The following is a 15041-nucleotide window of genomic DNA, read 5'->3' as shown; positions in this document are numbered from 1 at the left end:
CGCCCTCCCTGCGCTGTGTGTGCGCTCATAAAATCACTCTCGAAAGGGAGAGCCCGGCGCGGGCATTCCTGACCCCTAAACGACTCGAAGGTATAAAGAGCGCGTGCAGCTCGTGACGTGTACACCGGGAAGCTCGCGCAGAAAGAAGCGCACGCGAGCACCTTGACTGTTTTCCGTCCGCCCTATAGCCGTAAGGAGCACACGAAATGTCTCCACGTTCCCGCAGAGTGGCTGACGACGACGAGCTCGACGAGCGGCCCCTCCCTCGCGCATAACAGCCAGCGTGGCCGGTGGTCCTGGTCGCAGAGGGCGCCGCTAATTTGGCGGCAACGACCAGGCAACGCGATGCCAACACAGAGGGCGTCGCGCGTCGACCGTGCCGTGTCAGCGGTCGTTCACACTTTCTTTTCGGTGGAGTGCGTTCTTGCGTTTGCTTTACCGTAGTATGTGCTCGGTTCGGGAGCGGAGTATATATACGAGGAAAGAGACGGCGAGACACCGCCGGCTGCCAGCTCACCGTAGAAGTGCCGACGGCTCCAGAAAACAGCTGCTCTTCGCGTGTCGCTGCTCTAGCGCAAACGACGGAACTGAGCAGGTGCAGAGAGTTGGAGTTTTTGGAGGTGAACCGCGCCCATTCTACGCGCCATCTTAATGGACGACTCTGATTTTCTAGAAAGAGATGAGGCTACTAGACACGGGGCCACAGTGTAAGATATAGGTATATACTCAGATGTGGACACGCCGCAACAAATGCCGTCACGAGCGCGTCCAGATAATGTCTCTTAGATAGATCGCAGCGTCATCCACTGCAACATAAGCGCAGCGAACCAGCGAAGAGTAGAACGAAAGGAAATGATATCGTCACCATGGCAACAGGCGGACGTCGTCCACGAATCTGTCTACTTTGCCAGTGGCAGCATAGTAATAGGATGCTGATGGCATAGATTTTCTTACTACTATGTCTGACGGCTACTCGCGGGATACGTTGGAATAGCGCGCCACAAGTATCGCTCCTTAGTAGCATCCTTAAATGTCTGACGCACAAGTCCGTGCACGGACGGCGAAGGTTTGAGAACGGAACATAGTGATGACATTGTATTCGGTGCACAAAAAAGAGCGTGCAGAAAACGACGCCAGAATAGCCATTAACAGCAGACATTTCCCATTCTTCCATGCATAAGAGCGTTGACGCTTCTCACATGACAGACGAGAGTCATCTCGTGGCGCCTTTTATTGCGATAGCAATTACATGGACACTCCAGGAGCATTTCTGCAGCCGCCATGATGTTCCGCGTAAAGTCCAAGGGCGATAGCATCGTCGCCGCACGCCGTATGCTGCATGTGCGAGTGAAAGCGTGCGAAGATGAGCCGACGATGACGGCTCAATCACGCGCGCAAGGGCGGAAAGCAGAGAGGAAGTACGCCGTATTCCGTCGCGCACAAGGTACCAAGGGGCGGGGGAGGCGTTCTACACCAGCAGAACATGTGACAAAATTTATATGGCGAATCGCTACGTCCGTCGCTTCACCTTCACAGTCTGGCCCATGGTCTGGCGCGCAAACGTCGACCAATCCAGTCATATGCGGTAAGCAAAAAAGGTTAGCATTCGAATGGTTCGCATATTTACTTTTCGAGGCACATAACCTTCCTCCGCGATATATACGGCAAACTTTTTTCGTGTATACGTTTTCCGAGAAACGTTTTTCCGGCAAACGTTTTCGTATAACGTTTTCCGTGAAATATTTTCAACCGCCTACCGACGCAGTGCCGCGACGAGCACCATAACCTGGATACGGGTTCACCTTTGGAATTCGCTTCTCGGCAGTGGTGTCCCGGAATCGAACCGACAGCTGTCCTGGTCGGGAGGGACGACGAACCGAAGGTGCAACGTTCGGGATTGCCCGCGTTTGGGTATGTACGCCCAATGTCGTGGCAGAGAGCGCGGCGGGTCGAGGAGGATGCGGGAAAGAAGTGGGGGGGGGGGGGGGGGGGGCGATCGCAGTCGAGCTATTTCCCATCCAGACGCTCGTCGCCCCCCTTTGTTTTCTGACAGCCGAGGCAAATGACCAGCGAAGCGCCGCATTCTGGGAAGCGGAGCCGTGCCCCGAAGCACGTGGGCGGCGGACGCGACGCCAGCCGTTCGGGCGCACCTGTCACGACGAGTGGCGACGACCCCTCGGCACCGCGGACGACGGCAGCTCACTCGCCTCGCACAGTCCCGCGCGGGCGCGCGGAACAGTCAAAACAAAACGCGTCTTCATGGGGTGTTGTGCGGATCGAGCGTGTGCACATGTACGGAGGCAGCAGGTGTGTGGCCGACGCCGCGGCCGAGAAACGAAACTTTATTTGAACAAACTGTTGAGGGCAAGGACGTCGGATGAAGGTTGCAGCGTGGTTCGACTGCCGCTGGAACGATGACAGCCGTGACGTGCGCGTGAAGTATCTATGATGAATTCAAGGAATCGGTGATTCACATGTGTTTTTGCGCTCCGAGAGAGAGAAGTCACAAGGGAAAGGCAGGGAGGTTGACCAGGCTGAGCCGTCTAGGCTACCCTGCACTGGGGAAGGGCGTGGTTGACTGCACCACTGTGCTGGGTGGTTTGTGGAATAGAAAGCACGCCACAGAAAGCACGTATTCGCATGAGCTGGGTTACAAAAACAAAGCTACATGTACTGCTTCATGTTATCCGAACGATTCATGTTCTGCGATTTAATCTAATTACAGCACTTTTTAAAACACTGACGGAACAGGTGTGGCGCATTTCGATGGAGGCGAAATGCAAGAACGCTCGTGTACTTAGATTTAGGTGCACGTTAAACATCCCCAGGTGGTCAAAATGGATTTGGAGTCTCCTTTCCCACTATACGGCGTGATTCAGAATCATATCGTGGTTTTGGCACGTAATAACCCAGACTTTAATTAAATTTAAATTTCCAGATTCCAATTTCTTCCACTTGGAGCGCCCTGTATGATGCACAGTATATAGAAAACTGCGATAAGTGTCTGTTACGCAGGCGCCGAGTTGTAATGTGCGCCTGAAAATTTCAGAATACGCTAGTACTAAAAAAAAATTAAAAAGTAGTTGAATGCCAAAATCAGCGTCACACTTTCATTAGTGACTATGTGTCACTTACGACTGCTAAATGAACAACAGCGAAAAAATCTAGCTTAGAATTTTGATGTCAAACCTAAAGTGGCAGCTATGTATGCTGCATGCAGCGCGTCGTGGGAAATCGATGTTGGTACTCCAAGCACCCGCTCTGTGTATCGCCGCGCTGATTACACCCCGTACGAGACCCGGCAATCGACGTACCATACTGCCGGGTTGCACGGCGGGCTCCACGGGTCGGCGTTGAACAAATGCAGAACGACTCGTATCTAGAACACGCTTCGCGGTGCATCTATACTGCACACACGGGCCGGTTCCCATGCGCGTGCCCCTCCCGCGTCATTTTTTTTTCTCGCGCCGGGCAAAAGTGCGCGTGAGAAAACAGAGACAACGCAACGATCGGAGTTCGAGCTGAACACGTGCGGCACTGCGCGTATCATGCGCACAGCGCTGCGCGCGCCCCCTATGCGGCGACCGAGAACTACTCTCCATCACACGTGCAACAAGGGAGCGTGGGCTGGGATAAATGCAAGCCGTCTCACATGGCACAGTGGATGCCAGCAAATGTATAGTGTTGGCGATGCAGGCAGGCGGCGGGCGCGTATATACGGCCATAACGTACGCATGCATGAATAAGGCCTTAACGCGCGCTCTCGGCTGGGCCGAATGGACGGGTGTGTTTCGCCCCCGAGTACTCTAATTCATCTCCCTTTTCGTGCACAGCATGAAGCGATTCGACGCTTTACGCACACCTTCGCTCGTGCATTACGCAGCGTTAAGAGCGCGTTATTATTTATGACCGTATAACTGTGCACGCATATGAGCTGAATGCGTGCCGTTTGAGATACGACGCACTGAGATGTTTTCGCGGGATCATCGCATGAATACGTTGGTGCACGTTAACGAGCTCCAGGCAGTCAAAATTAATCCGGAGCTGTTGACTACGTTGTTATCATATGACGCAGTGCAGCTTCAGTGTGGGCCGCATGGTTCTCGAGAATGAGAACTATAGACGATCAAAAGAACTAAAGGAGAAAAAGGGAAGTGTGAGTGTCCATTTTGCCAGCGATATATGACAGCAGGGTATTTGTTTTCCCCAAGGAACTGCGACAAGCTGACTTGTATAAGGCTTTGACGTCGTGACGAAGACCTGTAGAAACGTATCTTGGGGCTCCCCCTCTGACGTTCGCTTTTAGTTCCTGCAACAGTGGTGTAACTTCACGACGTTAAAAGCCCTCAACTAATCATCGAATCAAACGCATTTCCATCTCTTTAATGTCGAGGAGAGAAAGAAGTGAAGGAAACTTGTTAAGGACAGAAACAGGGCAAAAAATGGGACGAGAAAGAGACACGCACACGTGGCGAAGATTTCTGCAGCAGTGGGAACGTTTATTTACTGTAATGGGGATTCCAAGAGCGCCTTTATGACGAGACCCAGTGGCAGCTTTGATCACAAGCGCACGGAACTGGCAACTTTCGAAGCGACCTCTGTGTTCTGCGCGCCTTAATTCACTTGCACGCGGCAGCCTCGATCAGTTCATTACCATCGCTTGCCGGCTTCGTCCACTTTCGCTGTGCCTCCTCGCTCGCACAGACGCGAATGTATGCAAAGAATAAATAACTAAAGGGGAGAGCGGGTTCACCGAAGTCTCGTCGTGGCAACGGTCGACGCATGGACGAGCGCCACCGCTTGCGCAGCTCCGCTTTCTACGCGACCAGTTTCTAATAGGTGCCAGCTTCGGCGCCTTCCGAAACCGGTGCCTCGATAAAAGGCGAGGTGAGCGTTGGAGACGAAAAGAAAGAAAACAGATGAGTAAACTTTCCGGCCCAGCAACAAGGAGGTGTTAAACGTTCAGCGGGCCACAGGAGGCAGCGGGCACGTGCCGTGTTTATATGTACTGGCAGCCAGCGCGCATCTTGACTGGCTTCGCAGCCGGCCGCATACTCGCTGGCACAGAAATCGATGCGCTGGCCTTGGCGCTATCGCGAGACCTTAAAAGCAACGCGTTTTTACAGCGAGGCTGTTAGCCTCTACAGTTGGTCGGGATTTTTTTTGCGTGTCCGCGTGCGCAACCTTCATTCCTCGCAGAGAAAGTGTGGGTCGATTCCGGACACCGCGCGAAGAAGCGGGAAGCGCACTGTGTGCTGCCTCTGCAAGCGGCATCACACGGCGTCATCGGGTGGCATCCTCACGTGACGAAGACGTCATCGCGTAACGTCACGTTTGACGAGACGACGTCATCATATGAAGTCATCAAGCGATATCGTGACGTAACGATGCCGTTATCACGTAACGTAACGTTTGACGTGCTGATGCCATCACGCGACCTTCGGCGTGATAACGTCATCACGCGACGATTGAGGTGATGACGTAATCACGATTCGTCGCCATGTCAGACGTGAGATCACCACTTGGTCACATGGGTTTTGGCACCATCGGATGTTAACGCCAGATTGTCCGCTTCACGGGCCATATAATGATTCCGTATCTATAAAGAATGTCCCCTTCAGCAGTTGTACAGTGGCGGCTTTCCACAGTTTCGCTGCACATCCACTTTCGCAAGGCCGGGATGGCGAGTCATTTTTTATTTACTTAATATTATTATTTAGCGGCAGGATGACTTTTCTTTTTTTTTTTCTCGCGACTCTCTGTGATATCGGCTCCTCGGACGCGCTGCACGCAACGCCAGCTTACCGCAAACAATTTTACACGACAATCAATTTAAAAGGTGCCCGTTGAGGCGCTGCTACGTGGTTGTCTCGTGTCTCCTTCCTTCGTCCGTCGTTTTATTTGGCGCCTTCGTTGTAATCATGTATAACCAACTCGCCCACCAGCACGTGCTCAGAAGCGCTGCTAGCTACTTGTTTCTGCAATGTTCCTGTACACTAAACTCCCCGACGGGGAGCACACACGAAGATGTATAAGTATATATACTACTCCTTTCTGTATCACACCAGTCGACAGTGGAGACACGCATTGTGAACCACGGCAAACGAGACACCAATAAACGCACAAAGCACCAATGTGTTGCAGAGGTATACAATGGGCTGATGCAGTTGCAGGAAGCGATCGCATAAGGCGGCGCGCTTACGAGGCGCGGGGTTAGCGGCGAAAGTGCCTGCTTTACGCAGCATGCCGTTCGCGTATAGATTTATATATACTGCGAAATACCGCAGCCGTTTAAAAAAAAATGTCGTCACGGCACAGATCGGGCCGATGTGAAGCCGTCCTTGGCGGTTTCCTTCCGCCAGGCGGCGGGTCGCTCCTCCTGCGCCACGCGGGCGAGACGTGACGGGCGATTTCTCGCCAACGGACTGCGCGCACGTGCGCGGCGTGTGCGTCCATGATGCGCACGCGTCCGAGCGCGGGCCGTCGCTTCCTTTGCCCGGCATGCCGCGGGGTCTGGCCGCAGCAGATGTACTACGGTGTCACCGACGCCGCGACGGCGAGCCTCGTACACGAGGAGTGCGCGTACTCCTTTTCACGACGCGCAAGCGAGCGCGGACGACGTCCCTGCGCCTCTCGGCGCCGCGTGCGTCGCCTGCAGTTTCTCGAGCACGCTCCGACTCGAGTGCCGTGCAGCGTGCGTCGTACAATCTCGTCGCGGTAACCTCTCATGACGGCGCACTTTCCGCAGTTTTAAAAGTAACGGCCGTGTGCTGCTATCTTAAACGATAGCAATAGTCGTGCAAGTCTTGATGTCTCGCCCTTCTTTTTACTTTTTTTGTCACATCTAAAGGCAACATCGACGGAAGCAAAACTTAAAGCAGCCATTTCTAGTCAATCGCGGCACAATAAGTTATGTTATAGCATGTATATGACAACACAATTAGTTCTACATGTAGGCTAGAAACATTGCATACGCTTGTAGTCTCATAAATAAATAAATAAATAAATAAATAAATCAGTCAATCAATCAATCTCAGTTCTATAGTTAAACAAAATAAATTATGTCGCTGGAAGGACTACTTCGAGAAGAGAGAGCGAGAGAGCTTTTATTTTTACGCCAGCGTCCCGCGCTCAACACTGGTCGGTCAGCTGAGAGAGAGAGAGAGATAAGCAAGAAAGGAGGGCCAGACCGGAGCAAGTCTCCGGTCGGCTACGCGCTTCGCGCAACAGGAGGGTGCTCGGAGGTGTTGCCGAACGGCCCGCGGACGCAGCCTCGGGGGATAAGAGAAACTTGGCAACTCGCGCGCAGCGCATGCAATTTCGTTAGCTTAATGCTAACACGATGCACATGTGGGACGATCTACATATTCTTGTGACACCAGTCACGCGTTTCTCAGTGCCAAATTTTACACGGCGGCGCTGGTTCTGCTATGCGACTGCGGAGAATACCGCCGATTCCGTTTGTCTGTATTCCTCGAGCAAGGACAACTGTGCCTGAAGGTACACACCGCGCTAGACCAAGCGTCTATAGATGGTATATAAGTATAAACAGGGTGTCCCAACTATCGTGCATTTCGATGGGGGCGAAATGCGAAAACACTCGTGTGCTTAGATTTAGGTGCACGTTAAAGAACCCCAGGTGGTCAAAATTTCCGGAGTCCTCCACTACGGCATGCCTCATAATCAGAAAGTGGTTTTGGCACGTAAAACCCCAAATATTATTATAACTATCGTGCAAAAAGATTAAAAAATACGCAAATGCCACGCGTAGCTGGACAAAACCAAGGTAATGTTATTTGCCGTCGCTTGGAGCTAATCAGATTTTTTTTTTTTTTTTTTTTGATTCACGAGTACGCACTTGTGACGTCTGCGGCAGCAATGATGTTCCACATCCGCCGCCAAGGTTTATGAGTGGTGCCGCTGGCTAACACTCCCAGGGTTCTACTAGGAAATATAAATGGGAAGAAAGTAAACGGGAAAACGGCGCCGCGGTAGCTCAATTGGTAGAGCATCGCACGTGTAATGCGAAGACGTGGGATCGTTCCCCACCTGTGGCAAGTTGTTTTTTCATCCACGTTCATTCGCATTAATTTTTTCATTTCTTTAATAGTAAGTACAAGTCATTTCCCCCATGTTGTCCTCGGTGTCAGTGTCTGTTGGCTTCTAATCACACACACACACACACACACACACACACACACACACACACACACACACACACACACACACACATATATATATATATATATATATATATATATATATATATATATATATATATATATATATAGAGAGAGAGAGAGAGAGAGAGAGAGACTTAATCTAGAGGAAACGATGTTAAAGCATGCTGAGCGCCGAACTTACGCAAAACTATGTGCATTCAAAAATGGCGTAAAAGCTCTGCAGCATTCATTGTATACGCCACCCCTGTACATGAAGCTGTCACTGCTGCCTCGGGTGAAATACGAAATATAATTGTTTCTGCGCATACGGGACGGATGTACGATATATACGGCCAGCACACGCGCAGGTGCACACAGCGCAGTTCCATTGTTCTGTCAACGATCAGGATGCTATACCTTCGGACTTCGCGAAGGAAGAAAAAAAAAAGACACAAAGAAAGAAAGAAAAAAGAATACAAAAAAAAAAGGCGTCGGCGGTCAGTCACGCCTCCGTTTGTGTTCGCGAGCACGCAAGCGAGAAGCAGCGGCGTCGCGCGGATCTGCAAGCGATGCGCGGCCACTTGTGGTCCACCCGCGTGGTGCCGGACACGCGGTGGCCGCTCCGTTTCTGGTCCGCACATATGCACAAACCTCTGGGCTGGAAGAGAGCTTCCCGAGGACGCCAGATCGTCTCCATTCCACGGTATATGCGCGGTGTTGCGTTTCGCCTGCGACACGTGGTTTTGCCGGCGCGACGGCGGCGGGGCGGCGGACATTTTGGCCCGATCGTCGTCACCGCAACACTCATCGCCAGGTGTTTCCAGGCGCGTCTGCGGCGATGCGACCGCCTAGGGATTTCGTTCCAGTCATTGTGCCCGAAACAGGCGATGCCAAAGCAGGGATCTCATTCCAGTTATTGGGCCCGAAACAGGCGATGCCAAAGCAGGGATCTCGTTCCAGTCATTGTGCCCGAAACAGGCGATGCCAAAGCAGGGACCATCTTCTCGTTACAGTCATTGTGTCCGACCGGCAGCGCCACGACAGTGTGCTGCGCAGCGCCACGACAGTGTGCTGCGCAGCGCCACGACCAGGTGCTACGAGATCGTGCGCAGCGCCACGACATGGTGCTACGGCATCGCTACGACAGTGTGCGTCACCATTAGCCCATTGTACATTCACGTGCTCGTCTTTTGAGGGGTTCCTTCTTGCCCTCAACTGCGAGAGTATAAAAACAGCTGCCCCCGGACGCCAGAGGAGGGCTCCGATTTCTTCCGTTGAGTGAAGTGCTCTCCCGTCTCTCTACTTCGGTCAAACCTGACCACCAACTCTTTGCGATGTTAAAATAAACAAGTTGTTTCGTTGTTACCAGTCGACTCATGCTTTGCCGGGACCTTCGGATGCTTCCAGTTGTACCCCAGGCCGCCAGGCCAACGCTACCCTTGGGGCTTGCGACCCAGGTACAACCACGGGCGTCAGCGCCGAGTTCCCAACAGATCGTACCAGCGGTCAGATCCAAACATCTGGTTGGCAGCGGTGAGATCGCCTACGACTTCAAATATCTGGTTGCCAGCGGTGAGATCACCTCCGACTTCAAACAACTGTCTGCCAGCGGTGACATCGCGACAACGGAGGCCAGCAGCAAAGAGATGCAGTTGACAGTATGCTGAGCAGCTCAACGACGATCCGGGAGCAGTGCAACGAGCCCTGTGTGACGACTGGTTGCCTGCAGCGGAACGACTGCGCGGAATTCCTGCCTGCGAGGTTTGGTGAGTGCGGGACTTTCTTCTTCTGAGCGTTGCCAGGCTTTTTGTTAGTGTTAGAAACAGAGCTGGTAATTGTGGTTGTCGTTGCTGCCGGGTTAGTTTGCGGCAAGACAATAGTAAGCAGTAGAGAAAGCAGCATTCAGAGCAGCCATGGATTTGAAGTCGTTGCGCAAACCGAAATTGTTGGAGCTTGCAAGAGAGTTGGGTCTGGATGTCTCAGACAAACTCAGAAAACCAGAACTGATAAAGGCTATTCTTGAGTTAGAGGCTGAGGATGACGAGCTGTCGGAATGCCTTGAGACTATTGAAGAGAGGGAGACTGCAAAAAGAGAAGAGCGCGAACGTAAAGAACAGAAAGAGCGAGAGCAACAAGAGAAAAAAGAAGAGCGTGACCGTCAACACGCTTTGGAAATGAAGCGTCTCGAGATAGAGATGGAACGCGCTCGTAATGGAAGTCAGGCACACGGTGCAGGAGAACGCGTATTGTTCAAAATGACTGACCTGATGCGGCCGTTTAAGCTTGGAGAGGACATTGGTTTGTTCCTGGTTAACTTTGAGCGAACGTGCGAGAAGCAGGGGTTCTCTCGGGAAACGTGGCCACAGCGCTTGCTCACTTTGTTACCCGGCGAGGCGGCCGACGTAGTCGCTCGCTTGGATAGAGAGGAAGCAGAGGATTTCGACAAAGTAAAATCGAGTCTGCTAAAAAAGTACCGGCTGTCTGCGGAAGCGTTCCGTCGGAAGTTTCGGGAAAATGAGAAAGGCAAAAGTGAGTCATATACAGAGTTTGCGTATAGGCTTATGTCGAACATGCAGGAGTGGCTCAAAGAAGAGAAAGCGTTTGGTGACCACGATAAAGTTCTGCAGTGTTTCGGGCTAGAACAGTTTTATAGTCGGTTACCGGAGAACGTGCGATACTGGGTCTTGGATAGGCCAGACGTGAGTACGGTGGCTAGAGCCGCTGAGCTAGCCGAGGAGTTTGTGACGCGTCGAGCTCGCGGAGCTAAGGACGGTCAAAAGGGTGAATTTGGCTCCAAGTCTGAGAGGCCAAGGTTCACGCCCATGAGATTTAAGGGGGACACGCGTAGTGAGGATGCGAGTGAAAGCAATCCGACCAAACGTAAAGAGACGGCGGCAGCCAAACGCAGAAAGCGGTTCGAGATGAGGCGAGCGGGCGTTTGTTATACGTGCCAGAAGCCGGGTCACTTTTCGGCGCAGTGTCCGGAAACAACACCAAAAGTTGTGTTTTTTTCAATAGGCAGCACTGACGAGAACATGAAGCTTCTTGAGCCTTACATGCGAGACCTCCTCGTAAACGGGAAAGAGTGCCGAGTGCTTCGCGATTCCGCAGCTACGATGGATGTAGTTCACCCGTCTTACGTAGAACCCCATATGTTCACGGGCGAGTGCGCGTGGATCAAGCAAGCCGTGGAAGCTCATAGCGTGTGTCTGCCGGTAGCAAAAGTGCTTATTGAAGGACCTTTCGGAGCGCTTGAGACGGAGGCGGCAGTGTCATCTATGCTGCCACCCCAGTACCCGTACCTATTTTCAAACAGGTCCGATCACCTCCTGCGCGAGAAGGGGCTTTTGTTTGGTGAAGCTAGTGTTCAGGCCTTAACCAGATCGAAGGTTCGGGAGCTCGCTGCAAAGGCGGTAGTTGCGGGGCCGACGTTATCAAACAACGAAAAAGGGTCAGAGGCGCAGCAAGCTGATATTCAGAGCACGCCCGAACAGAATAAAATTGAGTCTGTAGCGTTGAAGGCGCCAGATACTGGAGAGGAAAATCCCGACGCGGGAAAGTTAGAAGAGCTATCTACTGATTTGCTCATCGCGCCTACGTCAGACGGACTTGATAGGTTGCTAAAAGTCAGCCGGACGGCTTTGATAGCCGAGCAAAAAAAGGATGGCAGCCTGGAAAACGTGCGCTGCAATGTCAAAGAAGGTATCGCCAGGAAAACTGCGCGTTTTGTGGAAAGAGGTGGAGTCCTGTACCGGAAGTATCTAGACCGAAGAGGAGTGGAGTTCGATCAGCTGGTCGTGCCTCAATGCTATCGTCAGGATCTGTTGCGCTTGTCACATGGGGGTTCGTGGTCCGGACACCTAGGAGTTAAGAAAACTAAGGACCGTCTCTTGCAAGAGTACTATTGGCCAGGGTGTTTTCGGGACGCAGACCATTTCGTGAGGACATGTGACACTTGTCGGCGGGTGGGCAAACCAGGGGACAAATCAAGGGCGCCGTTGAAATTGGTACCTATCATTACGGAGCCTTTTAGACGGCTCGTTATTGATACTGTGGGACCTCTGCCGGTAACAGCCACGGGGTACAGACACATTTTGACTGTGATCTGCCCAGCGACAAAGTTCCCTGAAGCAGTGCCGCTTAAAGAACTCAGCTCAGTTGAGATAGTTAATGCACTACTGTCCATATTTGCGCGAGTTGGTTTCCCTGCGGAAATCCAATCAGATCAGGGCACAGTGTTTACTAGCGCTTTGACGACAACTTTTCTCGAAAGGTGTGGGGTAAAGCTGTTACACAGCTCAGTGTACCACCCACAGTCGAATTCCGTTGAGAAGCTCCACTCCGTCATGAAGCGCGTGTTGAGAGCCTTGTGTTTTGAACATCAAACTGACTGGGAGCTGTGTCTGCCTGGGGTGATGTTTGCTTTAAGGACCGCGCCGCATGCGGCTACGGGGTTTTCGCCAGCTGAACTGGTGTACGGTCGCTCGCTTCGATCTCCGCTTCGCATGCTTCGAGAATCATGGGAAGGTAGGGGCGACGACCCAGTCGTGGTGGAGTACGTGCTTAAGCTCCTCGAACGCTTAAGAAGGGCACAGGAGTTGTCAGGTGAAGCAATGACAAAGGCCCAGCAGAGGGCCAAGGTTTATTATGATCGGACAGCCAGGGCCCGTCGTTTTGAGGTTGGCGATGAGGTCATGATATTGCGCACATCGCTAAACAACAAACTAGACGTGCAGTGGGAGGGCCCAGCACGAATTGTTCAGAAACTGTCGGACGTTAACTACGTGGTAAGTCTGCCAGGAAAGCGGAAAGCACAGCAAGTTTACCACTGTAATCTGCTCAAACCTTATAGACAAAGGGAAGCAGTGGTGTGCATGATGGTAAACGTTCCTGAAGAGCTTCCGGTCGAGCTTCCAGGACTAGGCTCAGTGACGAACAGGGAAGACACCGGTCAAGTCATTAGTGACCTTATCAGTAAAGCGCCGCTGTCGCCTGAGCAGAAAACCGAACTACACCAGCTATTACAAGAGTTTCAAGGTCTGTTCTCTGAGAGGCCTGGTAGGACTTCTGTACTTACTCATGATATAGAACTTACCTCCACAGAGCCAGTACGATCCAAGGCGTATCGGGTGTCACCCCGCCAGAGCGATATTATGGAGGCTGAGGTAAAGAAAATGCTACAGCTCGGTGTTATTGAGGCAGGTGAGAGTGATTATACCTCCCCTTTGATTTTAGTTGAGGTACCGGGCAAGGAACCTCGTCCTTGCGTCGACTACCGCAGGCTTAATTCCATCACTAAGGATCAAATTTATCCGATCCCTAACATCGAGGAGCGCCTTGAGAAAGTTAGTAGCGCTCAGTTTATTTCCACCCTAGATCTTGTCAGGGGTTATTGGCAGGTTCCACTTACAGAAGAGGCTAGTAGGTATGCGGCGTTCATTTCACCAATGGGAACATTCCGTCCTAAAGTGTTGAGTTTTGGTTTGAAGAACGCGCCATACTGTTTTTCAAGTCTCATGGATAAAGTGTTGCGGGGACAGCAAGAATTCGCTTTACCGTATCTAGACGACGTAGCGATATTCTCCGCATCCTGGTCTGAGCATATGACACACTTGCGGGCAGTGCTAACCCGCCTGCGCGAAGCAGGCTTGACAGTAAAGGCTCCTAAGTGCCAGTTAGCACAGGCCGAGGTTGTCTACCTCGGTCACGTGATTGGTCAGGGTCGTCGCCGCCCCTCTGAAATAAAAGTGGCCGCTGTGCGAGACTTTCCGCAACCGCGCACAAAGACCGATATTCGGTCGTTCTTAGGTGTCGCCGGCTACTATCAGAGGTACATCCCTAGGTACTCTGATATCGCGGCTCCCCTGACGGATGCTCTAAGAAAGACAGAGCCTCAAACAGTCGTCTGGGACGAGACAAAGGAAAGAGCTTTTAGCGCCCTAAAGAGTGCCCTAACAAGCCAGCCTGTGCTACGATCGCCAGACTATACAAAAGGGTTCATTGTTCAGTGCGATGCTAGTGAGCGAGGCATGGGCGTTGTACTGTGCCAACGGGAAAATGGAGAAGTAGAACACCCCGTCCTGTATGCTAGTCGTAAGCTGACCAGTCGTGAGCAGGCGTATAGCGCCACCGAGAAAGAGTGTGCGTGTCTCGTGTGGGCCGTTCAGAAATTGTCATGCTATCTAGCCGGCTCGAGGTTTATCATTGAGACGGATCACTGCCCTCTCCAATGGCTGCAGACCATCTCTCCCAAAAATGGCCGCCTCCTGCGCTGGAGCCTCGCTTTACAACAATATTCCTTTGAGGTGCGTTACAAAAAGGGGAGTCTCAACGGTAACGCCGATGGCTTAAGTCGAAGCCCCTAACGTAGGAATCAGCCTCAAAATTGTTTGTTACTGATGTTTTTCTTCCTGAGGCAGGATTTTTTTTAACATATTGCTTTTGTTTAGTGTTTCAAAGTGATGATATGCTTTCTAGTGCAATTTTTCAATTTGTGGACGCGTTCTGAGTGATGCTAGACTACTGTAAGGAACTAGGCAGTGGTATAAAAAGGGGAAAGAGCCTGGCAGGGCTTAGTGAGGGTTGTGCCGTGCTTGCTGACTGAGCGGTTGAGTTTTCAGCGTAGTTCTAACGCTTGCCGGGAACGAGAACAAAAATGTGAACTCTCCCGAAGTCACTTTGCAGTGTCCCGTGCGAACCTGAACGAGAGAACGAGGCCTTCTCTGTGCGCTGCGCTCAAGAAACGTCAAGGGACGCCCGACTTCGGTTATGAGCATCATCGAGCGACATCCCTCCGGACAGCGGATGCAGTCCCCTGTCCATCGGGATCTCCTTCCCCCGCCGGGGCGGTCTGTTGCGTTTCGCCTGCGACACGTGGTT

The 15041-nt window shown here is 52.1% G+C and overlaps 1 protein-coding gene and 1 non-coding gene across 3 annotated transcripts in view; one reads left to right on the top strand and one right to left on the bottom strand.

The window, feature by feature from the left end:
• The window catches only part of mrj (DnaJ heat shock protein family (Hsp40) member B6 mrj), a 191959-nt gene that overhangs the window by 37050 nt on the left and 139868 nt on the right, over nt 1-15041 (bottom strand). The window lies entirely within an intron of this gene.
• On the top strand, nt 7986-8057 carry TRNAT-UGU (transfer RNA threonine (anticodon UGU)). The gene has a single exon. It is a non-coding gene; the product is annotated as a tRNA-Thr (tRNA).

Source organism: Dermacentor variabilis, chromosome 2 (genome assembly GCF_050947875.1).
Source record: "Dermacentor variabilis isolate Ectoservices chromosome 2, ASM5094787v1, whole genome shotgun sequence".
NCBI lineage: Eukaryota > Metazoa > Arthropoda > Arachnida > Ixodida > Ixodidae > Dermacentor > Dermacentor variabilis.
Note: the sequence above shows the minus strand (reverse complement) of the source record. Positions and strands in the feature narration are given on the sequence as shown.